This window comes from Lissotriton helveticus, chromosome 1_1 (assembly GCF_964261635.1).
Source record: "Lissotriton helveticus chromosome 1_1, aLisHel1.1, whole genome shotgun sequence".
NCBI classification, from domain to species: Eukaryota; Metazoa; Chordata; class Amphibia; order Caudata; family Salamandridae; genus Lissotriton; species Lissotriton helveticus.
The window spans coordinates 1,214,713,018-1,214,740,709 of record NC_136057.1 but is presented as its reverse complement, the minus strand read 5'-3'; positions in this window follow the sequence as shown (position 1 = coordinate 1,214,740,709).

Here is a 27,692-nt window from a genome sequence, read left to right as displayed (position 1 = left end):
CGTCAAAATCTTGCGCCTGCCTCACAGTAGGAGTAAGACTGACGCAGGCCCTTTTACATGGGGCTGGCCCCATGTGAAAGGATGCATTGCTGGAGTTGCGTCACTTTTGTGACACACTCCAGCAATGCATCACTTTTGCGCCTACAGATACGTCAGAAATACTGACGTATCTGTAACTCCTTGCGACATAATGCGTCATACATTAAATATGACGCATCAGGAATGTCTCAAGGAGAGCGCACTGAGAAGTGATGCATCGCTGCTTTCACGCAGCGATGCGTCATTTCTCATAAATGAGGCCCTGACTGAGAGAGGAAAGAAACATAAGTGAGGGAGTGTGGCTGTGTTATAGGGAGTGAGTGAGTGACAGTGATAGAAGAGGAGTGACGTTTTTACTATAATTTTTTACACTGTATTTCCCTGTGGTGCGCTCAGGGTGCGCGTACCGGAGCGCACCTGGGAACGCACCCAGCGCTTACCCCGCAATTTTTTTTTAAAAAAAAGACGTTTTTTTGCCCTTCAGGCTCCTTCTAGACCCCCTCCGAAAACCTAGGTGGTCAGGGGGTGTCTACTCTGCCCCCTTTTAATTATTTCCCCCTTTCTTTTTCACCTCTTGTGTCTCGATTCTACCGAGACACAAGATGGCGGACTCTCCGGACTGTTTAGAATGTTGACAGACACCCGACAGCCAATCAGCTTTCCGCTCGCGCACTCCAGTAGCGCGCAGGGTGCGCTCCCCGGTACGCGCACCTGTGAGCGCTCGGAGCGCGCCTATAGATATATATGTGTTTTTGAAGTTAATTTTCAAAAAATCCACTGGAGCAATTTTCACCAAATATAGCAAAGGCACATCTGCATACCAGTCCCTACAATTTTGCCAAGTTTGGCATAATTCCGTTCAGCGGTTCGGGCTGTAGACTTGTCAGACCGTCCTATGGAAATTAACATGGGAAAAACACGTTTTGGGACCCCCCTTTTTTCTCAGCCCCCACTCCACGAATCCCCCCGAAACTTCCAGGGAAGGAGCGGAGCGGAGCTGTCCAAAACTTTGAAAAATTACACGCAAATTCCTCAACCGGCGCCAGAGTTATTCCCAATAGAATGTTGCGGATTTCCCATGGTAGCCAATCCTAACTATAACTACCTACTGGCGACCACCAGTAGGTAATATATATATATATTATGATCCATTTAAATGATATATAAATAATATATATTGAGTATAACCTTGGTATGGTGTGCATTGAGCCATTCCTTTACTTTCACAAGTGTGTGATCTTTGTTGACTACTGCAATTGAAACTAAGCAATTGATTTACCCGGCAGAACACACTGTAGCATTTATCCGCACAAGTAAAGGGTCCACATTTGCCTTTCAATGGGAACCAAACACCCCATTGTACTGCTTGACTCTCTCAAGGTAGCGAAGCAGAGCAGTCCAAGGCCTACCTACATAAGAAAGATGGTGGGGGCTAGTGCTCACCATGTACTGACATGCAATAATAACACTCAATAAATATTTTCCAGTCTGTGCTTTTTCTTTTGTAAAAGGAAAAGTACATTTATTAAACACACTATTGAATACTATTCAGTAATTTATACCTAAAGATAGGGCAGATGGAAATGCCTTTTGATTACATTGCATAATCACCTCTGATCCCTGAAAGGGGTCCAAATCAACAAACCACATGTCAAGTAAATGCAGTAATCAAAAATAACCAGATGTGACTGCATCTATTAAAGTTAATATACCATATTTACTTGGATCAACATTACTTCAAAAAAGCTCAACATTACTTCAAAAAAGCATCTACAAAATTAACTTCTCATGGGTCTGTGTGCTTTTTATCTACTTTCAATAAACTTAAATGCAGTTATGAAAGAATCCCCTAGAGGGTTTCACATGTATTTTGCAAAGCATGTAACCATAACCTTCGACCCCAGAGGGCACCTGTACAGTATGTACTTAATTTAAGACACCTTTAGGCCATACTGACTGTGACATCATCTTAGCCCTTAGAGAACACTGCACTCTCAGCTGTAGATCTGAAAATGCAGTTGAGGGAGTGCTTAAAAATTGAAGCGAGTCCTGGATTGGTCCTTCTTTTTGAGACCCTCCTCACTAGGGTCAATACTTTTGAAAAACGGCTTTCGACTCTTTTGGAGAAAGTTGAAGCACTTTTGCAGCTTCCTGTCCTTTGTTTTAGGTTGTTGGTGGTGACCCCGCTGTCCTGGCGCCACCATGATGGGTGAAAATGTGCCAAATTGACCCACATGGCTTGGCAGTTCGGGCTGGACTGTTCCCATGAGGCACAGGGTCAGACTGATTTGCATATAGCCATGTCTGAACTGGGGTGGCAGAGTGGGCTAAAGAACGGTGATGGATCAAACCCAGATCTTTTGACTGGGTGTGAGTGTTTGATTGGCTCAGATGCTCCGTCCATCACCACCCCCTTTTGTACCGCTTTGGCCGCCATAAGTGTGGCATGGTATGCTCAGACGTGAGTCCCTTGCTCACTTTGCCACTGGATTCAAGCAAGCCGGGCTGAAGACGGCTGAAATGCCAGAAACCGGTCCTCAGAAGCTTGTTTCCGGTCCTGTGACATGGCTTGGCAGTTCGGGCTGGACTGTTCCCATGAGGCACAGGGTCAGACTGATTTGCATATAGCCATGTCTGAACTGGGGTGGCAGAGTGGGCTAAAGAACGGTGATGGATCAAACCCAGATCTTTTGACTGGGTGTGAGTGTTTGATTGGCTCAGATGCTCCGTCCATCACCACCCCCCTTTGGTACCGCTTTGGCCGCCATAAGTGTGGCAGGGTATGCTCAGACGTGAGTCCCTTGCTCACTTTGCCACTGGATTCAAGCAAGCCGGGCTGAAGACGGCTGGAATGCCAGAAACCGCTCCTCGGAAGCTTGTTTCCGATCCTGGGAAGACATGGCTTGGCAGTTCGGGCTGGACTGTTCCCATGAGGCACATGGTCAGACTGATTTGCATATAGCCATGTCTGAACTGGGGTGGCAGAGTGGGCTAAAGAACAGTGATGGATCAAACCCAGATCTTTTGACTGGGTGTGAGTGTTTAATTGGCTCAGATGCTCCGTCCATCACCACCCCCCTTTTGTACTGCTTTGGCCCCCATAAGTGTGGCAGGGTATGCTCAGACGTGAGTCCCTTGCTCACTTTGCCACTGGATTCAAGCAAGCCGGGCTGAAGACGGCTGGAATGCCAGAAACCGGTCCTTGGAAGCTTGTTTCCGGTCCTGGGAAGACATGGCTTGGCAGTTTGGGCTGGACTGTTCCCATGAGGCACAGGGTCAGACTGATTTGCATATAGCCATGTCTGAACTGGGGTGGCAGAGTGGGCTAAAGAACGGTGATGGATCACACCCAGATCTTTTGACTGGGTGTGAGTGTTTGATCGGCTCCATCACCACCCCCTTTTGTACCAAATTGACCGACATGGCATTATGGGGCCCCCACCGGGAGCATGCATAACTGATGAACTGCTCTGGATGCACCTTTTATGTAACCATGCAGTCTTGCTGCATGTACACTCTTTTTTTTCTTCTTTTTCAGGGTGTCCTGTCACACATGAGCATCCCAGCGTGTGCTCTCCAGGGTGGAGGCAGCTGATGGACCCCACCCCTCCCAGACCTGCCTGTTTCCAGTGTGAGAAGCATTCTGCTGTGGGAGTCAGCAAGTCCATTGTTTCGCACCCGCTCCTGCAGGCAGGAGGAAGATCATCATGGCGGCCTCCTGCTCACTTTAGACATAGGCACAGGAAGCGGCGTGTGCTGGCGGCTACTGGGGCAAGTGTGGTGGTGCTTCCCCTACACCTGCCTGATGCTGAGGCCCAAGGATGGGGTCCTGGCCACTCTTTCACCTGTCAGGAGTACACAACAATGCTCCTCTGATTTACTCCAGTGTTAGGGTACCGGCGATGGGGCCCCAGCCCTGTATCTCTGGTGCAGCCCAGGGGTTGCAGTCCCCAGGACTCCAGGTTTCCCGGGATGGAGCTCCACGCACACCCCCTCCCAGACTCTAGCTTTAAGGATTCCTTATAATGACTCCATGGCCATGGTCCACCCTAGGGGTTTGAGGTGCTCAGGCGGTGGAGCACCTCAATTTAGGGTCAAATGTTAAATCTTTCTCCTTCTAATTCATCAGGCCCGTTTGGGCCATTTTGCATGCTTTTGGGCTAATTTTGCTCCGGGTAGCCACCTTGAGCACTCTCCTTAGGCTTCTTGACCTTTAAGGAGATTAACTTTATTTCCTCTGGGCCTCTCTTGTCTTTGGCCAGAAGACCAGTCTATCCCCAACTAGTCAGTAGGGGGTGTAAGGGAACCTCTTCCTGAGTCCTGGGAAGAGCCCCACTGGCCCTGGGGGCAACTGAAGTTAGAGTCCTTAGACCAGGTGGCATCAGAGGGCTCTTCCTTCCAATTGTCAATGGCTGCTGCCTCCAGTCCCAGTATCCAGCAGAAAATCACAACCAAGAGAGAGCTCTCCGCCTTGCACAAGACCTTTTAAGGTGGGGTTGAAGGTTCCAGAAGTGAAGCCCCTTTGGCCAATCCTGGAGTCCAACATCACCTTTCCGGCCCTGTCCCTACCCTCCTGCCCAGCCTGTTAGGACATTTCAAAATGGTGTCACCCCGGAGTCACTTGTCACATCTGCTCTAGATGTCCCTCACTATCATCACTTCCAGGGCCTTTCCCAACAAATCTTCATAGAAAGCCTCCTCCTGTGTTGGCTCTAGAGGTCTGGGTTCCATCCTTTGTTCCGTTGGCTGGGGAAGGTTCAGCCTTGGTACAGTGTGACAGCTGATTCATTAATGCAGACCATTTCCCCCCACCCTTTTCCTCCTCAGGAGCTGATTAAAGCAATGTTAATTGCTCCCTTTGTGTGGGGAAGCATTTGTTCCTACCGCTGGAGAGAAATAATATTAACTTTGCCACGGCAGAGTGACAAAAGGCCTGGGCTCCCATCCTGAGCTGAGCTTGAGAAATGTGACTATCATGGATGACCCATAAGCTTTACAGATACCTTTTATAAACTTGCAGAATTGATTTTCCTGCATGGGTTATGCTCCATTTTGATATGTCACTTGTCTCTGTATGCCAAAGAGAAGCGAAGCTGCAATATAAGGCAGTGCTCCCCATAGATGCATAAAGGAGTGTTACTGCAGACAACATAGTAAACTACACTGCACTGACTTTCCCTATGAGTGTATACTGGCATTATGAGGACTATCCGTTGTCAATATCCATCCTGAAGAGTCCCCTCTGTGAAAGGCTACCTGTGCATAGTCACACAGTATCAGGTGTAACCAGCCGAATGCCCCTTACGCTTGTTGCATCACAGCAGCCATACCCTAAAAGGCGGACACTTGTGGTAAACAGAAACAGTCTGTTTACCATGAGTTGACTTTTGGTTAGTCACAGGTTATGATGCCCCTGCACAATGAATGGTCAAAAACCGGGTGATCAAAAAGTGAAAAAGTCTGCGGATTAGAAGACAATATTTGACAATATGATTTAGCTATCTTCTAGAGCTGAATCGGAGGCGTTTAGTAATGAATACAAACATTATTTCGAGAGCAAATAGCCTAGGTGCAAATTTTGGTTTTGCCAAATTTAGTGAAAATTATGCAAAGATACGCAAAATTAAGTGAAAATACTGTAATTGATCTGCAGTTTAAGGTGAAAATGTCTTTCACAATCCAGAGTGCAATATTTTGTGAGATTACAGTAGTGCACAGGGGCCTCCCTTGTGTGTGGTGTAGAATATAGAAAAATGGTCTATTCATTTTCAGTATGGTCTGCTTGTCTGTTTACAAGGGAAGTGCATACTTCAATAAACAAATGTAAATTGCAAATATATTTTAAAGCATCCAAAATAACCAGTGATGTTTCGTGTGAACATTTATGCCCTTTTCTCATGAACAAATATACTCTGGATATGTTCTGTGATTTTGCAATGCTGGGCTGTCTAAAATAATTCACCCTTTAGTGTATACTGGCAGTTTTCTTTAGAACTATATAAACTCATTTCTATTCAAGTTAATTTGCTTTCATATGCACACAGTTAAGTGGAAAAAAAGGTTTCAGGCTGTTAGCCATGCAGAACAGCAAAGAAAACAAAATCTAATTTTAACCTTAAGAAATGCAGGGCTTGTCCTTACTTTTTAGCTTTTCCCGAGGATGCATAATCTCAGATCCCCTGCAGGTTCCACCGCATTACATGGGTTAATTGGTTGACTCTTTCTGTGACTGTCCTACAAACAAGTGCCACTTGTACTGAGCCTAATCGACACGGAGTGAAACTGTCAGACACCTCAAATAAAATTAGATGTGACATTTTCATTGTTTCGCTTTCAACAAATAAACTTTATTTTAGGTTTAACCATCCAATGGTAAAATACATTTTTTGCTAAAACTATGTTTCAACAGTAATTTTTTATAATCTAAGTCTTTACAAACTGTTTGTCGATTGTACGAAAAGCAAAGTTAGAAAAGTATGTAGAGGAACCAAACTGTGAAAGCAGTTGACATTTTGCATATCATCACAGTACACAGTTGGGGCATCCAAGGTAGCTCGCTTTTTTGAATAAAAGAGCTATTTTCTGTCCAACACAGATTTACTAACGGAATGAATTAACTATTGTGTATTTCTCTACCACAAGTGCAGAGAAATCTGCAGTAGTAAATAACACTCAAAACGTGGGAAGGGGAGTACAAAGGTGTGGTGTGATTTGAGAAACATGTTCACCTGTGGGGATTTTCCAACTTCTTTCAGGCCCCTTCCCACCCTGGGAATTGACGGAGAACAACTCCAGTCAAAGAATAGAGTAGCTCACCTTCCAGGATGGGAAGAATAACAGACCACCCTCATGTTTGCTGAGGGCATAAGGGAAGAGCTTTCCTTACTGTGAAAATAGGTTTTCTGAAGAGAACAAAATGTACATTTGTAAAGGAGGCACCATTTCCCTTGTATATTTCTGTGCCATTTAAGACACCACACAGCTGGAATAGAAGCCCACTGGAGGACAATCGTTGATGGCATGGCATTTCCCTATCACTGTTATATACCCTGGGTGATTAGAGACATGTGATACATCAGCCATCTTAGTGCGCTCATCAACATTATCACAATCATCACTGCTAGCATTGCACCAACGTGCATGTTGCTTCGAATACTAGGAGCTACTTCAGATATGTATACGCTGACTTTCTTAGTGTGGAAAATGACAGCTTTATATTATAACTGCCAGTGAGTGAACAGCAATTTTATGCATGGGATTATGGAGATATGTAGCTGGGTGTAGAACATTCGAAACTATTTTTAGGAGCCTTAAAAATCACCATATGGGGAAGCAACAATATATTTCCAAACCATGGTGGATAGGCTAGTGTGTACCCAGAACGTACTACTTTAGAAAAATAGTACAATATAAAAATCAATTATTCTTGAAATGACTTTAAAAACAATGGTCACAAAAATCATTAATAATATAGAAAGTGCAAAAGACGCAGTGAATGGAATTTTTTATAAGAGTATACATTTTATTTTAGATTATTATCCACAAAATGGTGAGTTTTTTATCTTGACAAAGACATAAACTGGGCAGGATCATCCTATGACAAAAAGCGGAGCCAGTTTAAAAAGGCAGCTATTGAATAGAAAACTAAACATGGCTTGCTCAAAATCCTCAGTAAGCGTGCAGTTTCTTTTAAGACGCAATAGTTCCCCAAAAGGTATACTGTTCTTTAAAGGTTTGGGGTGACAACTGCTTGCTTCTAGTGTGGAATTACCGGCTGTAACCTTTCGAAAAAGGGAAGTACAAATGTTGCCATCTTTAATAGAGACCTTTAAGACCAGAGCAATAACTAATTTTAAACCGGCCTCTATATTCATTCCGACGATGCCACATGATGCTATCGACGTTTTTGAGGAAGCAGTAAAAGCAGATCTGCTAAAATTGAGAACAACAAAATCACACAAACCCAACAATAAACAATGGAATCTGTCACTGGCTCAAAGGAATGCATTGACCAAATTGAAATCAAACATTAATATAGTCTGTAAGCCATCAGATAAAGGCGGCAACATCGTCCTAATGACTAGAGAATACTACTGCACAGAAGCGCTTCGTCAACTCAAAGAATCTATAGAGAGGTTCAAACTGACAGGATATTCTGATGACATTTTGAAAAAAGGTTATGACAAGGTTCATTCAATCTCGAGAGCAAGCTTGTTCAAGCAAGTGAAAAGAAAAGAAGGCAGGCAAGATAACACCCCTCGCTTTATCACAACCTTTTCCAATGATTTTTCAAGGATTCATAGCATTATGAGTCGTCACTGGAACATCCTCAAAACAGATGTAGTCATCGGCAAACAACTATCACCCCATCCAAAAATCACTTACAGGAGGAGTAGGTCCTTAAAAGACACTTTAATACACAGCCACTTTGACACCATTCCGAGATCACCACGACTTGGAAACCTGACAGGGTTTTTCCCATGCCAAAATTGTAAAGCCTGCCAGTCAAGTGAAAAAGTCAGCTCATATGAGATTCCAGACACAGGGACAGTGAGGAAAATTAACAAATCCCTCACGTGTACAACCCCTTTTTGTGTATATCGTCTAGAATGCCCGTGCAAACTATATTATGTTGGGAGTTCCATTCACCCTGTCAAAAAGCGTATTTTAGAACACGCTAGAGCGATTGAACACCATGACCCAAATTATCCCGTAGCAAGACACTTTGCCTTGAAACATAAAAGTGATCGTAATCTCTTGAAATGTCACTGTTTAGATCAAATACCCCCCAAAGATCGAGGAGGTAACAGAGAATTTTAAATGAGAAAACTTGAGTCGAGGTTTATTATTGACCTTCGTACCAAGCATCCATTAGGACTGAACATAGGGGAAGAATTGGCCAGTCATCTTGGCTAACTGAGAGGTAAAAATCCCCTGTAGCTCAGTGATACCTGTTTTTGTCACCGGCTGTAACAATGAATTGAACTGTCATCAATTATTATTTTTATCACATGTCGTTATTAATGAGAGATTCGACGCTGATTGATATTATTAATTGTTTTTTCCTGATTGGTTTCTCCCTCTTTAAACATCGGTTTGCCCATCCAGGGCTCAATACTGTTGTTGAGTAATAATGCCATCAGATTCATATTAAGTTGTAGCCCACTATAAGATGGCCGCCATGTATATGTATGTGTATATAGACTTTTGAGTCCTTCTTTTGTGTTGATTGAACAAGAGAAGAAAGTCGTGACATAACTTTATTTAAATCGTGAATGAATTTGGCGCCAGTCACAGCAGACAAAGGCGTGATGCCGAAACGCGTCCTGTTTTTCTGAGAAAAATAAACACAGAGTCTTGCAGAATATGAGTTGTTGAGTGCCGTCAATTCTTTCACCGCAGTGAAAGAAAGTGGAGCGTTGATATATATATATATATATATATATTACCTACTGGCGGTCGCCAGTAGGTATATATAGTTAGGATTTTTTCTCTATGGGATTTTTGAAAATTCTATGTCTAATAACTTTGGCGTTTGTGGACGGAATTGGCTGAAATTTTCTGGAAAATGGAACATTATGTTTCTGAGCAGCCCCTGGAAATTTGGGGGGGGTTTGTCAAGGGGGGGCCGAGAAAAAAGGGGGTCCCAAAACGTGTTTTTAACATTGAGTTTTCCATAGGGCGGTTGGCCTCACTTTTAGCCCGAACGGCTGAATGGATTTCCACGAAACTTGGCAAAATTGTAGGGACTGGTAGCCCGATGTGCCTTTGCTAGGTCTCAATATATGTGCTTCAGTGGATTTTGAGAAATTAACGTTTAAAAAAAGATATATATCTGTAAGCGCGCTCTGGGCAGCGATCCGGTTCGCGGACTTTACGCGTAACGGAACTTCGCGAAGCGAAGCTGATTGGCTCTCCGGTGTCTGTCAACATTCTAAACAGTCCGGAGCGGCCGCCATCTTGTCTCTTGGTAGGATCGAGAGACAAGAGGAGGCCAAAACAAAGGGGGAAATGACCATAAGGGGGCATAGTAGATCCTCCCTGACCCCCTAGGTTTAATGTGGAGGCTTTAAAAGGGCCCCGCGGGGCAAAAAAAAAAAACGCGAACCGGGAACCGTTCTGGGCAGCGTACTATAAGGAAAAAAGAATTATAGACTTTTCAAATACTGTATGTTAATTGATTGTTGGTTTTGTTGATTATTTTTTAATTTTTTTAATTTTTTAAGCAATTATTTATTATTGTGATTGTGTTTGAAAATTTAATAACATTTCTAACATTTAACTAGTTTATGAATTACATATAAAAATGATTAAAGACTCAAACAATTTTTTAATATTACATACAATTTTATTTTTCGGATTGTTTTTCAAAATTTAATAGAACGTCTAGCATTTGACTGTCCGATATGTCCTCTTGTTGAGTGAACATAAGCTCCCACATTTGACCGTCATCATAATGAAGTAAATGATCCACAGATTCTACACATTGAACTAATTCATGGTCCCGTGATTCATCCATGAAATCTGAGTCATCATTGTCCTCAATATCTTTTTCTGTGTTGTTCTCCAGAACAATTTCGAAGGAAACATTCTGCTCACCTTCCATTTTATTGCTGTAATTTGCATAAAAAATAAATATATCAGTAGAGATAGGGCACTGTTGGGTTTAAGTTCAGACAGGTACTTGTGAGTTTATAACAGAGAAGTAATCTATGGGCACTGTATGGTTTCAGGCGTGAAGTAGTACTATTAAAAAGTGCCTGTGAAGAAGCCTAAGTAAATTCATAATTATACCACAGAAACCTAAATCAATCCATAATTATAATAAAGAAGCCTTTCTCAATGTCTAACTCTTACAGAGGGATAGTATATAACTATCTGAAAATGTTTTCAAATTTATAAAATAATATCTCACCTTCTAAAAAGAAGTTTAAGTTGTGAGTGAAAATGATCTTGCAATGTAGTTCAGGAAGTAGTAGTCAAAATGGCTGTGTTTCTCTCTCTTCCTTTATATATATTCAGGTACATAGCCAATCAAATGTCAGGTAAAAAAAGTAGAAAATGAAAGTAACATTTTAATTGGTTGTCAATTCCAACACTTCAGATGTGTTTTGTGAAGTAATTTACCTCAGGGTATTTAGAGAGGTCTACAGGCTAAATGGTTAAATGGAATTTCAATCAAATTTGTGAAAATGGTAGGCATTGGTATGTAGTATGAGCTAATCTATATTTGGTGAAATTGTCTCCAGTCGCTTTTCTGTAAACTACTTTCCCACCTTTTTTGATGGTGCGCTTCCCAGGGAGCGACCCGGTACGCGAACTGGTGAGTGCCCCGGTTCGCGAACCTTAAGCGTTACGGGAGTCCACCATTTTGTGTTTCGGTCGAATTAAGATACAAGATGGAGGGCAAATAATGTTCAGAATGGGTAGAAGGGGGCACGGTAGACTTATCTTGACCCCCTAGGTTTTCTGAGGGTGGCTGAGGAGGCCCATATGTGCGGAAAAAAAACCATTTTTTTAAAAATTTAGCGAGGTTAGCTCCCGGTTCGCGTACCGGGTAGCGCCCCAGGGAGCGTACTTTGTTGAAAATTTGTGAAAAATGTTAGAGTAAAATAATATTTGTGAGTGATCAGATGTAGGGTAGCTCTGAGAAGAGCTTTTGGGTTTATGGTACATTTAGGTACTTATAAGTAGGTACCAATGCACAGTCTTAAATTCAGAATGAAAATTCTGTTGCCCTCATCTGAGAAGTGAACTCCATCTCCTCTGTAGATATCTTGCATGTAGTAACGCAAGTTATTGTTGTACAGGGAGCCCATTCCATGGTCTCTCATGTAAGCTGAAACAGATTTGTTTACATGCTTCCTCGACTTCTCAATTTGTGGACAAAATTGGTTTGACCACCTCCATTTCTGTCTTTGGCATATATTTGAATATACCAAGGCAGTCTGAGGAAAAAGTGCCATCAATTGCTCAAAGGTGTCCTTTAAAAGCATTTCCAGACCTACCCCAGTCAAAGTGCCCAAATCATTACCTCCACAGTGCACAATTAACAGGTCAGGTTTTGGCAAATGCATAAAGGTTTTCACCAATGGTATCAATTGGTGACATTTTAATCCTCTGTGGCCAAACCACTTAATTTCCACATCTTGTAGATTGAGGTTAGGTAAATTCCTGTTCTCAGCATACCTCTGAGCCCAATAGATGTAACTATGTCCAACAATCCAGACAGAAAACATGGTGAGAGAAGCTTCTCCTGCAGTCAGATGAAGTGTGGCAATGAAATGGCAGTTGAAAAAATAAGAGTTTAAAATGAAAAAAACTGTGGAGTTTCTGTGTTAATGAAGCAGTAACAGTGATTGGTGGATTTTGATTGCTGAAAACAGAAAGTTAGGGTGCATGGATGAGTTGTTTGAAAGATGTATTTTGAGTGGTCAAGAAAAAATCATTAAATGAAAGAATGCACTGGATATGAGGTGCACTGAGAGTTCAGAGTTCAATTGCAACATTGTTGTGTGAACTTGCAAACACCAGAGGTCTTCCAAGAGGTGGTTGCCATGCAGAAAAGGCATGAAATGGCAGAGGGGGGAAGGGTTTTGATTTGAAAAAAGTGAGGGAAGAGTTTTGATTGGGTGACATGAGAGATATGTGTGAAGAATTACAGCATTTCTGTGCTTTTGATAGCTGCAGACTCTGGAGTGCATACCTTTTGCTCTGCTGAAGACAAATTGGTGTGTTTCTGAGACTGTTTTGAAACTCAAAGTATTTGCTAAGGTGAGAAAAGATTTCTTTAATTTAGATAGAGAATAGTGTGCTTTAAGGAGAAAATTATGAAGAAAGTTGTGTTCTTCAAATGTTGCTTTGTCTCAAGTGTTTTACAAATAGATTTTGTTTCTTTGAGAAAATGTAATTGGAGAAAATGTGAAGTATTAGTACTGACAGGGTGTTATTGTGCATAGGAGCTGTGGAGTCTTTTCAAATTATGATTTGAAAATCGTTTTTGAGGAAAATGAATGGTTATAATATTTATGACAAGGACATAATGGTGTATGCTTCATTATAAGGCAATTGAGTGTCTCTGATGTTATTTTTCCCATTTTAATGTAAGACCTGTCTCTGTGGAGCATATTGCTTGTAAATATGCTCCCACCTGTGCATGGCAAATTTAGATTTTGAATGATTGTGTTACATAGCTATGTTAAAAGTGACCCAACCATGCTGCAAAGGCAATCAAAAAACGCTTTTATGTGTCTTAAGGACATTTTAAGTCATTTCCCTATGTGCAGTGTTTTCAAATTATGATTTGAAAATCGTTTTTGGGGAAAAGGAATGGTTTGTAAATTTATGACAAGGATATAATGGTGTATGCTTCTTTATAAGGCATTTCAGTGTCTCTGATGTCATTTTTCCCATATTACATTAAAAGACCTTTCCCCGTGGGGCACATTCCTAGTAAATATGCTCCCACCTGTGCATGGCAAATTTAGATTTTGAATGTTTGTGTTACATAGCTATGTTAAAAGTGACCCAACCATGCTGGAAAGGCAATCAAAAAACGCTTTCATGTGTCTTAAGGACATTTTAAGTCATTTCCCTATGTGCAGTGTTTTCAAATTATGATTTGAAAATCGTTTTTGGGGAAAAGGAATGGTTTGTAAATTTATGACAAGGATATAATGGTGTATGCTTCTTTATAAGGCATTTCAGTGTCTCTGATGTCATTTTTCCCATATTACATTAAAAGACTTTTCCCCGTGGGGCACATTCCTTGTAAATATGGTCCCACCTGTGCATGGTAAATTTAGATTTTGACTGTTTGAGTTACATAGCCATGTTAAAAGTGACCCAAAAACTTGCAAAGGCTTTAAAAAAACACTTTCATGTGTCTTAAGGACATTTTAAGTCATTTCCCCCCGGGTGCAGTGTTTTCAAATTATGACTTGAAAATCGTTTTTGACGTAAAGGAATGTTGTTAAAATTTATGTGCGCCTTATGCCCCCAAATGTCTTTTTCAGGGGTGCAGCAGGGTGTTCTTGAGACACCCCTGCACCTTTGGAAAAATTCCTAATTTGCGATGAGCTAATTGCTAATCGCAAATTGCCCCTTCATTCCTATGGGCCTCCTGGCCCATGGAAATGAATGGGTAATTTGCAATTAGCAATTTGCTCATTGCAAATTAGGAATGGTAAAGAATCGCTATTTATTCCTTAAAATTCGCTATTTTGGAAATGCAAAATAGTTTGATGATACATATGGCGGTTCATCTCTAACAAGATAAGAAGCTTAGGGATACATTTATGATGACTGGCGCAATGAAGTGGACATCACTTACTTCATTGGTAGAGCTTTACATGTATTATCTCCTCTGTATTCTTCGTCAAGCGTAACTTTCATCTGCAATCCTGAGTAGGCCTCACCTTAAACAAACCTCTGGATAGGGCACACCTTATCGTCATCCTGAATTAATCATTTAAAATGCTAGGGACAGATTTATGATAGGTGTATGCCTCTTTTGCGTCACTGTGCGTCACTTTTGTGATGCAGCGGCGGTGCAAAAGATTTGCTATGAGGCGACAAAATTACAAATTGATGCATGGGACGACTCCTGGTGGCCCCCCGCCCTGGGCACCGCACCCAAACCGACGGACCACGCACGCAACCTGGGCTTCATCCTGGACTCCTCCCTCTCCATGACCAGACAAGTCAACGCCGTCTCCTCGTCATGCTTCAACATCCTGCGCATGCTACGTAAGATCTTCCGGTGGATCCCCACCGAGACGAGGAAGACGGTCACCCAAGCCCTCGTCACCAGCCGACTGGACTACGGCAACGCCCTCTACGCCGGAACCACCGCCAAACTCCAGAAGAGACTCCAGCGGATCCAGAACGCCTCGGCGAGACTCATCCTCGACATCCCCCGACGCAGCCACATCTCCGGACACCTGAGAGATCTGCACTGGCTCCCGGTCAACAAGAGAATCACCTTCCGGCTCCTCACCCACGCGCACAAAGCCCTACACGACCAAGGCCCGAGCTACCTCAACAACCGGATCAACTTCTACACTCCCAAGCGCCTCCTCAGATCAACCAACCACGCCCTCGCCGCCGTCCCCCGCATCCGAAGAGCGACAACAGGAGGAAGATCATTCTCCTACCGGGCCGCCAAGACCTGGAACTCACTTCCAACCAATCTGCGCCTGACCCAAGACCACCTCTCCTTCAGGAAGAAGCTCAAGACCTGGCTGTTCGAGCAGTAGCGGCACCCCCCCCCCTCCCAGCGCCTTGAGACCCTACGGGTGAGTAGTGCGCTCTACAAATGACCTGATTGATTGATTGATTTAGGCAGATGTGTCATGGTGTAAAAAACACCGCGCCACATGAAACTGATGCAGCAGTGATGCAAAAGATGCACCATGTTGCAAGACAGGCCTCACTTGGGGCCATATGTATGAAGCTAATTAGCATTTGCAAAGGTCGAAGTTCTGTGAATTTTGGCCTTTGCGAATGCTAATTAGACAAATGGTATGTATCAAACAAGTTTGATGCAAAATAAGGAATAGCAAAATTTGCTATTCTTTATTTTGCGATTGCACTGAAGGATTTGCAAATTTTGTGATTTCTTAAATGCAATGCATCAAACAAAAAATATGCAAAAAATGCCATTAAGGATTTGCAAATTACCACCAACTTCTAGTTGGTGGTATTTTGCGAATTCTTTTCAAAAAGCTTTTTTTCCAAAAAACAAAAGGTGCCATATGACACCCATACATGCCCTTAGGGCATGTATGTGCGCCATATGCCCCCAAATTTCTTTTTCAGGGGGTGCAGCAGGGTGTTCTTGAGACACCCATGCACCCTTGGAAAAATTCCTAATTTGCGATGAGCTAATTGCTAATCGCAAATTGCACCTTCATTCCTATGGGCCTCCTGGCCCATGGAAATGAATGAGTAATTTGCAATTAGCAATTTGCTCATTGCAAATTAGGAATGGTAAAGAATCGCTATTTATTCCTTAAAATTCGCTATTTAGGAAATGCAAAATAGTTTGATGATACATATGGCAGTTCATCTCTAACAAGATAAGAAGCATAGGGATAGATTTATGATGACTGGCACAATGAAGTGGACATTACTTACTTCATTGGTAGGCCTTTACATGTATTATCTCCTCTGTATTGTTCATCAAGTGTAACTTTGATCTGAAATCCTGAGTAGGCCTCACCTTAAACAAACCTCTGGATAGGCCACACCTTATCGTCATCTTGAATTAATCATTTAAAATGCTAGGGACAGATTTATGATAGGTGTATGCCTCTTTTGCGACACTGTGCGTCACTTTTCTGATGCAGCGGCAGTGCAAAAGATTTCCTATGAGGCGACAAAATTACAAATTGATGCATTTAGGCAGATGTGTCATGGTGTAAAAAAACGTGCCACATGAAACCGATGCAGCAGTGATGCAAAAGATGCACCATGTTGCAAGACAGGCCTCACTTGGGGCTATATGTATCAAGCTAATTAGCATTCGCAAAGGCCTAAATTCTGCGAATTTCAGCCTTTGCGAATGCTAATTAGACAAATGGTATGTATCAAACAAGTTTGATGCAAAATAAGGAATAGCAAAATTTGCTATTCCTTATTTTGCGATTGCACTGAAGGATTTGCAAATTTTGCGATTCTTTAAATGCAATGTATCAAACAAAAAATATGCAAAAAATGCCATTAAGGATTTGCAAATTACCACCAACTTCTAGTTGGTGTTAATTTGCGAATTCTTTTCAAAAAGCTTTTTTTCCAAAAAACAAAAGGTGCCATATGACGCCCATACATGCCCTTAGGGCATGTATGTGCGCCATATGCCCCCAAATTTCTTTTTGAGGGGTGCAGCAGGGTGTTCTTGAGACACCCCTGCACCCTTGGAAAAATTCCTAATTTGCGATGAGCTAATTGCTAATCGCAAATTGCACCTTCATTCCTATGGGCCTCCTGGCCCATGGAAATGAATGGGTAATTTGCAATTAGCAATTTGCTCATTGCAAATTAGGAATGGTAAAGAATCGCTATTTATTCCTTAAAATTCGCTATTTAGGAAATGCAAAATAGTTTGATGATACATATGGCGGTTCATCTGTAACAAGATAAGAAGCTTAGGGATACATTTATGATGACTGGCGCAATGAAGTGGACATTACTTACTTCATTGGTAGGCCTTTACATGTATTATCTCCTCTGTATTCTTCATCAAGCGTAACTTTAATCTGCAATCCTGAGTAGGCCTCACCTTAAACAAACCTCTGGATAGGCCACACCTTATCGTCATCCTGAATTAATCATTTAAAATGCTAGGGACAGATTTATGATAGGTGTATGCCTCTTTTGTGCCACTTACAAAACACTGCCCACGGGGAAATGACTTAAAATGTCCTTAAGACACATGAAAGTGTTTTTTTTAAGCCTTTGCAACTTTTTTGGGTCACTTTTAACATGGCTATGTAACTCAAACAGTCAAAATCTAAATTTACCATGCACAGGTGGGAGCATATTTACAAGGAATGTGCTCCACGGGGAAAGGTCTTTTAATGTAATATGGGAAAAATGACATCAGACACACTGAAATGCCTTATAAAGAAGCATACACCATTATGTCCTTGTCATAAATTTACAAACCATTCCTTTTCCCTAAAAACGATTTTCAAATCATAATTTGAAAACACTGTACATGGGGAAATGACTTAAAATGTCCTTAATTCAAAATTTGCTATTCCTTATTTTGCGATTGCATTGAAGGATTTGCAAATTTTGCGATTCCTTAAATGCAATGTATCAAACAAAAAATATGCAAAAAATGCCATTAAGGATTTGCAAATTACCACCAACTTCTAGTTGGTGGTAATTTGCGAATTCTTTTCAAAAAGCTTTTTTTCCAAAAAACAAAAGGTGACATATGACGCCCATACATGCCCTTAGGGCATGTATGTGCGCCATATGCCCCCAAATTTCTTTTTCAGGGGTGCAGCAGGGTGTTCTTGAGACACCCCTGCACCCTTGGAAAAATTCCTAATTTGCGATGAGCTAATTGCTAATCGCAAATTGCACCTTCATTCCTATGGGCCTCCTGGCCCATGCAAATGAATGGGTAATTTGCAATTAGCAATTTGCTCATTGCAAATTAGGAATGGTAAAGAATCGCTATTTATTCCTTAAAATTCGCTATTTAGGAAATGCAAAATAGTTTGATGATACATATGGCGGTTCATCTGTAACAAGATAAGAAGCTTAGGGATACATTTATGATGACTGGCGCAATAAAGTGGACATTACTTACTTCATTGGTAGGCCTTTACATGTATTATCTCCTCTGTATTCTTCATCAAGCGTAACTTTAATCTGCAATCCTGAGTAGGCCTCACCTTAAACAAACCTCTGGATAGGCCACACCTTATCATCATCCTGAATTAATCATTTAAAATGCTAGGGACAGATTTATGATAGGTGTATGCCTCTTTTGCACCACTGTGCGTCACTTTTGTGATGCAGCGGTGGTGCAAAAGATTTGCTATGAGGCGACAAAATTACAAATTGATGCATTTAGGCAGATGTGTCATGGTGTAAAAAAAATGTGCCACATGAAACCGATGCAGCAGTGATGCAAAAGATGCACCATGTTGCAAGACAGGCCTCACTTGGGGCCATATGTATCAAGCTAATTACCATTCGGAAAGGTCAAAATTCTGCAAATTTCGGCCTTTGCGAATGCTAATTAGACAAATGGTATGTATCAAACAAGTTTGATGCAAAATAAGGAATACAAAATTTGCTATTACTTATTTTGCGAATGCACTGAAGGATTTGCAAATTTTGCGATTCCTTAAATGCAATGTATCAAACAAAAAATATGCAAAAAATGCCATTAAGGATTTGCAAACTACCACCAACTTCTAGTTGGTGGTAATTTGCGAATTCTTTTCAAAAAGCTTTTTTTCCAAAAAACAAAAGGTGCCATATGACGCCCATACATGCCCTTAGGGCATGTATGTGCGCCATATGCCCCCAAATTTCTTTTTCAGGGGTGCAGCAGGGTGTTCTTGAGACACCCCTGCACCTTTGGAAAAATTCCTAATTTGTGATGAGCTAATTGCTAATCGCAAATTGCACCTTCATTCCTATGGGCCTCCTGGCCCATGGAAATGAATGGGTAATTTGCAATTAGCAATTTGCTCATCGCAAATTAGGAATGGTAAAGAATCGCTATTTATCCCTTAAAATTCGCTATTTAGGAAATGCAAAATAGTTTGATGATACATATGGCGGTTCATCTGTAACAAGATAAGAAGCTTAGGGATAGATTTATGATGACTGGCGCATCACCAGGGATGTGCCAGTCATCCTGCGCCACTGTTCCGCCACCCATGGTGTGCTGCATTTACAATGCGGCGCAGCATGGGGCAAAAATGGCAGAGATGCGTGACGCATCTGTGCCGTAAAGGTGGCGCATTGCTGGAGTTGTATCGCAAGTGCGATGCAGCTCCAGCAAGGCTCAGGGGTGCCCCATCTCCACAATGTTGTGTCAAGACCTATGCCTGCTTAAAGCAGGCGCAGGGTATTGACGCAGCTTTTTCCTATCTGATTGTAAATGCGGCACACCATGGGTGGCAGAGCAGTGGTGCACGTTAACTGGTGCATGCCTGGGGATGTGCCGTTTAACATAAATCTGCCCCTTTACATTTAAGTATGTGCAGGGGACACAGAGTCGGTGAGGCTTATCCAAGGTTAAGAAGAGATGAGTCCTGTTCACTGAAAAATTAGACATAGGCTTCACCTGCTCCGCATCGCTGGACATGGCTAAATAATAGCTGCAAAATGTTACTCTTGTTAAACAATTTTACTATTATAATCTCTGAGATTTGTCTCTTACTCTGCAACATCTCATTGTTGTTATCTTTCTTTAAAGATAAAGACAACATCAACATGAGCGACAATCAGCAATCAGTTGATTTCGACCTCATCATTGAACTCGTAATTGAAACATCAGTGGATGTTGATCCCTTGGATGATTTAAATCCTGAGGATGAAGAAGAACGTGATGAGGATGCAGATTTGTCCGAATTATATGACATAGGGTGGGAAGCTGACCTGCTTGAGCCTATGGAACTATAAATTTATTGATCAGGCATTTGAAATTAAACGTAAGTTATTTATTTTGATAATCAATAGAATTAGGAAGCTAAACAAGGCAATTTATGATTTCAAAAGAAATAGTAGATGGAAGAGAATAGTTAATCGTAGTAATTTTTGTGAAGTTTTTTCTGGAGAATGGATGCATAGTTCAAGCTGTGAGGCATTTTTTAATGAGGAGAGTTATTTCCAGGATAATGATTTGGTGCATGCAGTTGACACCAGTGGTGGTGCTTATGAAGTGAAAGATGGTTGTCCAGTTGAAAAAGAAAAACTTGTGACAACAGAGGCAGAAGAGGTGTTAGGTAATGAGGTTTTAGGAAGAAGTGCTAAGGGTCCTGTGTACACCTGGAAGTGTAGTAGTATTTGCAGTGTGCGACAGGATTCCATCAATTTGCTTTGTGATTTTGTACGGTCATTTAATAAGAAAAGTTTGAAGCAGAACATGAGGTTGTTGCAAGAATTAGATCCTTGCAGAGTGAGAGAAGTGACAGGTTTGCATGGTCATTCACTGGCTTGTCTTTCCAGGAGAGTATGCCAGAGTGTTTTTCATCATTTCAGGATGCTAGCAGTGCATCATAATAAAGTGAGGAAATTAGTTAGAATGTTGTATTATGCTAAGAGTCCAGCAATTATGCTTAAACAATTATGCGCTGCTCTTTTGCATGGTTCTGAAATAGATGTGAAGAATATATGTGAAGAAATTGAGTTTTGTTACTTTGGAAGTAAAGAGGAGAATGTTGAAATTGACCAAGAAGAAGCGGGTAATGTGGAAGATAGTGTACAGGTTTCCAGTACAGATAATTTCCAGAGGGAAATTGCGACGTTTCAGGTCAAATCAAGTGAGAGGCCAAATTTCACTTGTGTGTTTTGTCAACGCACTTATTATAAGAATCAGACTAAGTTAGTGGATTTATATGCAAAAAGTGAAAGGGAAAATTATAGTGAATGGAAGGATTTCACAACATACTTGATGGTAGAAAATTGTTTTGATTTGGGATTGGATCAACGTGTGTGTACTTATTGTTGTTGCAAATTAAATCAAAACCAGATGCCTGCTAGAGCAGTTCATAATAATCTGGAATTGGTTGAGATTCCTTCTGAATTGAAGGATTTAAATACTTATGAATCTATTTTGATTCAAAGTATCCATCCCTTTCAGGCTATTGTAAGAATGGAGCCAAAGACAGGGAAATTGCCTCCATCAGATTTACAGAGAGGATTAAAGGGAAGAGTTGTTTATTTGCCTCTAGATTTGAAGAAAAACATTAACACAATTGGAGTAGAAAAAGTGGAAGAGGAACCTCTGGTTATCTTAGTTAATGGGGTTCCGACAAAGAATGAGAAAATATGGCAAGATTTAGTGGATGTTAGGAAAGTTAAAAAGGCAACATTGTATTTGAAAAAAAATAATAAATACTATAAGAATGTATATGTTGCAGAAGAGGAAGTAAGTGAGGAAGAGGATAGCGATTTGTGTGCTGGTCAAATTGAGAAAGTAGAACCCTCTACTAGTGAAGAAATATATGAACATTATAGTGTTCATCCTTTGCATTCCAAGGAAGTCATGGGGAATGCTATTGAGTTGTTTCAAATGAAACAAGCCAAAGGGAGTCCCATTAGTGTTTGGGAGGAAAGTTTGGAAGCTCGGTGTTTCCCACAGCTTTTTCCAACAGGTCAGGGAGGAAGATATGATGAGCGACCTCATCAAATTCCTGCTTCTGAATACCGGACTTTGCGATTGTATGCAGGAGATGCTAGGTTTCGACAATGCATTCCCTATTTGTTTCATCTCCTGTTTGAAAGCGATCTGTCTGGACTGTCATATGCAGTGAACCACATCTTGAAAAGTGGTATACACATGCAAAACATCTCGACAACTGACTTTATGGATAAAGTCAATGTCCAAGACAGTATTTTGGATTCTCACCTGATTAATCTCATGGCGTGTCAGCGTGGTACTAATGAGTACTGGTACCGTCGTCATGGTGATTTAAAATGTATGCTGAGGAACTTAGGAACTCCCACATGGTTCCTCACTCTGAGCTGTGCCGAGTATGGCTGGGAAGACTTACTTGAATTTCTACGAGAGGCAAATGCTAACGTAGAAAACATCGAATTCAAGACACCCGGAGAACTGTGCTCTTTGGATCCAGTCAATGTATGTAGGTACTTCAATCAAAGATTTGAAGCTATGATGTCTTTCATCATGAATAAGAAGAATCCACCTCTTGGAGAGGTGTTGGATTTCTTCTGGAGAAAGGAGTACCAAGCAAGAGGTGCTCCTCATATACATATGTTGCTGTGGATCAAGGATGCACCTAAATTTGGAACGGATCCAGAAGACTCAGTGATGAGTTTTATACAAGAGTATTCTACGTGTGCTGTTCCAAACGCAAAGGAGAAGAAAAGCCTAAGAGAAAAAGTTCTGCCTTTCCAAAGCCATCGATGTGGAAAGTACTGTCGTCGTAAATTCCGAAACAAGGACAAGTTCTACACCAAATGTCGTTTCGGCTTTCCACGACCGGTGATTTCTAAAGGAAGAGTAAACAGTTTGATGTCTTCGCTGCGACATAATGTGATGAAGAAATCACCTAAAAACACATACAATTTGAAGAGGAACGAAGAGTCCAAGTACATCAACGACTACAACCCGGTGATTTTGTCCATGTGGAATGCTAACATGGATATACAGTTTGTGGCTGATAACTGTATGGCTGTGGCTCGGTATGTGACGTCTTACATCACCAAAAAAGAGAAGACAGAATTGAAGGATATGTGGGAGGACATTTCCCATGAAAAGAGCCTCAGCAAGAAGTTGTACAGTTTCAGTCTGAAGATGTTGTCGCATCGAGAAATTTGAGCGTACGAATGTTCTGACCGGTTGTCTTCAGCAAGTCTCTATGCCAAGTCCAGGAGTATCATTTGGGCGAGTCTTGGTCTTGCTGCAACGCGTAATCGAGTTCTCAAACCTCTGCGGGAAATTGAGTATTTGGCGGAAAAGGAGCCAAACAGTACCGACATTTTGAAGACCAACATGTTGGATACATATTATCCAAATCGAAGCATTCACCTCGAGAATGTTTGTTTATATGAGGTTCTTCAAAATTACATATTCAAGAGGAACATCAAAGAAGATACTGAGAAAGGAGTGTATGCTGTAATAGGAAGTGAGGGATGTCTGGTCAAGCAAAGAAAATGCCACTTGGTAAACCATCGAAAATTGAGTGGCGAATCTCTTGAAAAAAAGGAGTTTTTCTATTTAGCACTTTTGCAACTTTTCAAGCCTTGGCGTGCAGAAGAGGAACTGCTTGGAGATTTTCTCTGTTACGAAGACTCTTTCAATGCCGCCAAGGAGACCATAGAATGTCCTGCTTTTCCCAAATATGTAGAAATGTTGAATGCGGAAATTGAGCAGGAAGCAATGATTGCAGCCGAGATTGCCAGAGACAGTTCTCAGGACAGTCAGAGTTCTGCTTCATTGAGTCAGGATCCACTAGGAGGACCTGTTATCGAAAATGAAGCTGCCACTGCTATGAATGAAGTGGAAAGAGCCATGGCACATGCTCAGGAGGATGCGGTTAACTTAGAAGAGTTGGAAAGACAACTCAACGTTGAGCAGAGGAAAATATATGACGAAGTTACCATGCAAATTGATCATGGATTAAGTCATGACAAGAAAGAGTGCTCATGTACGTCGTTGAAGCCTGTCCGACTGTACGTGAGTGGAGAAGCGGGAACTGGAAAAAGTTTCCTTATTAAAGTAATTTCATGTTATTTGCAGGAAAGGACAGAGTCATCGCTGTCTTGTGTTGTCACCGCTCCAACTGGACTGGCAGCACATAACATTAAAGGGATTACTTTACATCGTTTACTGATGCTGCCAGTGGAGCATGACAACAAATTACAATATCACAAGCTATCTGGAGATGCTTGTTTTGAAGTTTCAAGAATCTTGAGGAAAATGAAACTTCTTATCATTGACGAAGTAAGCATGGTTTCCAATGTCATGCTTGCCTTTGTGCATTTGAGAATGCAAGAAGTTCTCAAAACAGAGTATGATGTGTTATTTGGTGGCAAACACATCATTGTTTTCGGAGATCTTCTGCAGCTGACACCAGTGAAAGGGCAACCTGTGTTCAAAATGCTCACGCATGAAGATACCAGGAAGTGCCTAGGCAGCATTGGCAACGTCAATATATGGTTAAACTTCAATTATGCTGAACTGCATGAAAATATGCGTCAGGCGAAGGATGAAGTTTACAAGACTATTCTACAAGATGTTAGAATTGGAAAAGTGACCGAGCATGGGAAAGAAGCTTTACATGCACGATTACTGTCAAATTTATATCCAGAACAAGATGTTGTGCCTGAGAATATTTTTCAGAATATTACTTAGAAGAAATCTGGAATATGTTTGATGCCAACTCTTGCAGAATGTGCCAAATTCAACAACAAAATGTTGCATTTAGAAAAGCAAGAGATTGTGAAACTGGAAGCTATTGACATGGGTAGAGCATATGGGATCAACAATTATTTTGTCTGAGAATCTGAAAACAAAATTGGATTCATTAGAGAAGAGTATATCTAAAACTGCAGGTTTTGAAAAGACTCTGAATGTGTGCTTGAACTGCCGTATAATTTTAAGAAGGAATTTACATGTTGAAAGAGATCTGGTAAATGGATCAATGGGTAATGTTGTTGATTTTGTGAAATACAGAAATAGAGATGGAATTGAATTTTTAAAAATTAAATTTGATGGCATTGAGGAAGTACAGCTAATTGGTCGTTGTTCTGCTAGATTTTTGCTTGTAAAAGACTTATATGTTCGCCGTAAGCAGTTTCCTGTTTGCTTGGCATATGCGGTGACAATCCATAAATCGCAAGGTTTAAGTGTAGACAGTGCATTGGTGAATATTGGCAGTTCTGTGTTCAAGGAGGGTATGGCATATGTGGCATTGTCACGAGTTAGAACTTTATCGGGATTGTACTTGATTGAGTGTGATGTCACAAACATTTGTGCGGATCTAGATTGTGTTAAGGAATACAATAGGTTAAGAAGAGAGTATGCGCCACATTTGCCTCAATATCCTTTGTTTGAGAAACGTGTGGTAGGCCGGAAACGAAGAAATGTGACCAATACTAGGGAGGTTGTAGCAAAAAGACGAAAAGTCGATGAACCTGAAATTATAAGCAGAAACAAAAAGGATTCTGTTGAAGATGTTGTTGGTTTTCAATTTGAAAACAGTTCTGGTGTCAACTGCTATGCTAATGTAGTGGTTAATGTTTTGTTTTCTCTAGAAAATGTAAAAGAAGAGATTGTGGTCAATTCTGATCAAAGATTTTGCAGTTTGTTAAATTCTGTCTTAGAAAAATGTAGCACTGATAGCACAAACATAGAAAGTGTGTCTGAAATTCGAAATCTGTTAGACAGATGTTCAGGCCAAACACAATTCTCTCAAAATATTCAGCAAGATTGTCAGGAGTTTTTAATGTATATGCTTGATGTATTGCATGCTGAAGGTGTAGATGTAGATCACCTGTTTGGGCTTTCTTATCAATGGCAGCATGACTGCGAGAACTGTATGGTATCAAGTACTACTAGTGTAGACTCAGAAAGATTTATATATTTAACTTTGCCAGACAGTAAATCAGTCTCCTTTAATAAGCTAGTAAAAGCAGCTGATCACAACATGGAGTGTAGCCAATGTAAATCTGAAATGATGTCCACATTATTTATACAAACATATGGCCAGTATGTCATTTTAATGTTCCAACGATGTAGGCCTGATGGAACAAAATTGACAACTTTAATTAAAAATGTTGTGGCTTCGCAGTTGTCAATATCAGGAAGGACTTTTGTAACTGCAGCAATTATATATCATGACGGTCCTTCAATAACATCAGGACATTACACAGCTTATTTAAAGTCTAGAAATGGCTGGTCATTCTGCAATGATTCTGTTTTAATTTTCAAAAAAAAATTGCCGTATGACCTTAAAAACTCTTACCTGGTGTTTTTAAAACCAAAATTTTAGGGAAAGAATCTCGGGATGTGCTCTGAGGTATTTCAAGAAGTTCTAATGGCTCCTACACGATTTGGCCTTGAGGATAAGTGTAGTTCAGAGACATAACTTCTAACCATAAGACTGGACGTCATGGAGAAATAAGTGCACTTTGAATGAGTTCAGAAAAACTATTTCTTTTTATAAGCTAATTGAAGCAGCCAATCAAAACATAGAGTAGAGGGAATGTAAGTCTGCAATGCTGTCTACTGTTTTACATTGCTTTGTGATTGAAGTGATGTAGAGAATTAAATAATTGTAGTAGTCATAGAGGTAGTGTAAGTCTGCTTCATAGTAAGCAGTATCAGTGTCATAGGAAATGTAGAACATGACTGAGGAAGAAGGGGAAGATATTACTAGTCCAGGATTGTGAAAATGATCTTCAACATTTTAATTCTGAAAGTTGCGGAAATGCCAAATGACGGGATTGGCTTACAAGAAATCCAAGAGTTATAAATGGCTCTGACAAGATTTGGCCTTGTGGAAACTTGTGGTAGAGAGCAAGAAGTCATTTATTGTATGTAACATGTTTTTCAAAACGATGGAGGTTTTCTTTCAGAAAGTGGCGGGCTGAAAGTAATAACAGCACAACAGAGTGTAAGCTGTTCATAGGACATCCTTTGACGTCATGGAAAGTAAGTTAACTTTATGGAGTTCTGAATTCTGATTTGTTATGTTGTATGGGTTTTTTAAACACAATCATTTTGATTGTGGTTTTTTTTCCCCGCTGTTATATGATGAATACCTTCAAGTCACTGTTTTTAGTGAAATTTGATACATTCTGAGAACAGCAAAAATAAACCATTTAACATGTATAATTAATTCTGTACTGTTTCTATTTATGATGTACATTTAGAACTGTGTAGGAGGGATGGAGAAGGAGAGGCTTCTGTAAGTGTCAAAGTTCTTGCATACAGTGCTCATATTCTACATAGTCTTTCATATGATAGACTACATTTCCACAATGAGATACCTAAGCAAAGGAAACACAGGTCATATTATTGTGGAATGAGCAAAAAAATTTGCATGTTTTTCAATTATATTACCTGTGTTTCCTAACATTACACACCACATTGTGTAGATGAGGTTTAGGCCTGTTCCTGGAGACAGAGGAGGTCTGACATTTGTTCAAGAGTGCAGTGGACATTAATCAATTCGTTGGTAGGCCTCCACATGTATTATGTCCTCTGTTCTCTTCAAACAACTCGAAATTTCATTTGGAACCCTGAGTAGGTCTCACCTCAAACAAACCTCTGGATAGGACACATCTTATTGGCATCCTGAAGCAATCATTTAAAATGTTAGTGTCTTGCGACACTTTTCTGAGACAACAGCAGTGCAAAAGATGCACCATGTTTTAAGATAGGCCTCACTTCATCTGCATCAAGATACTGTTAGTTTAAAATGTATATC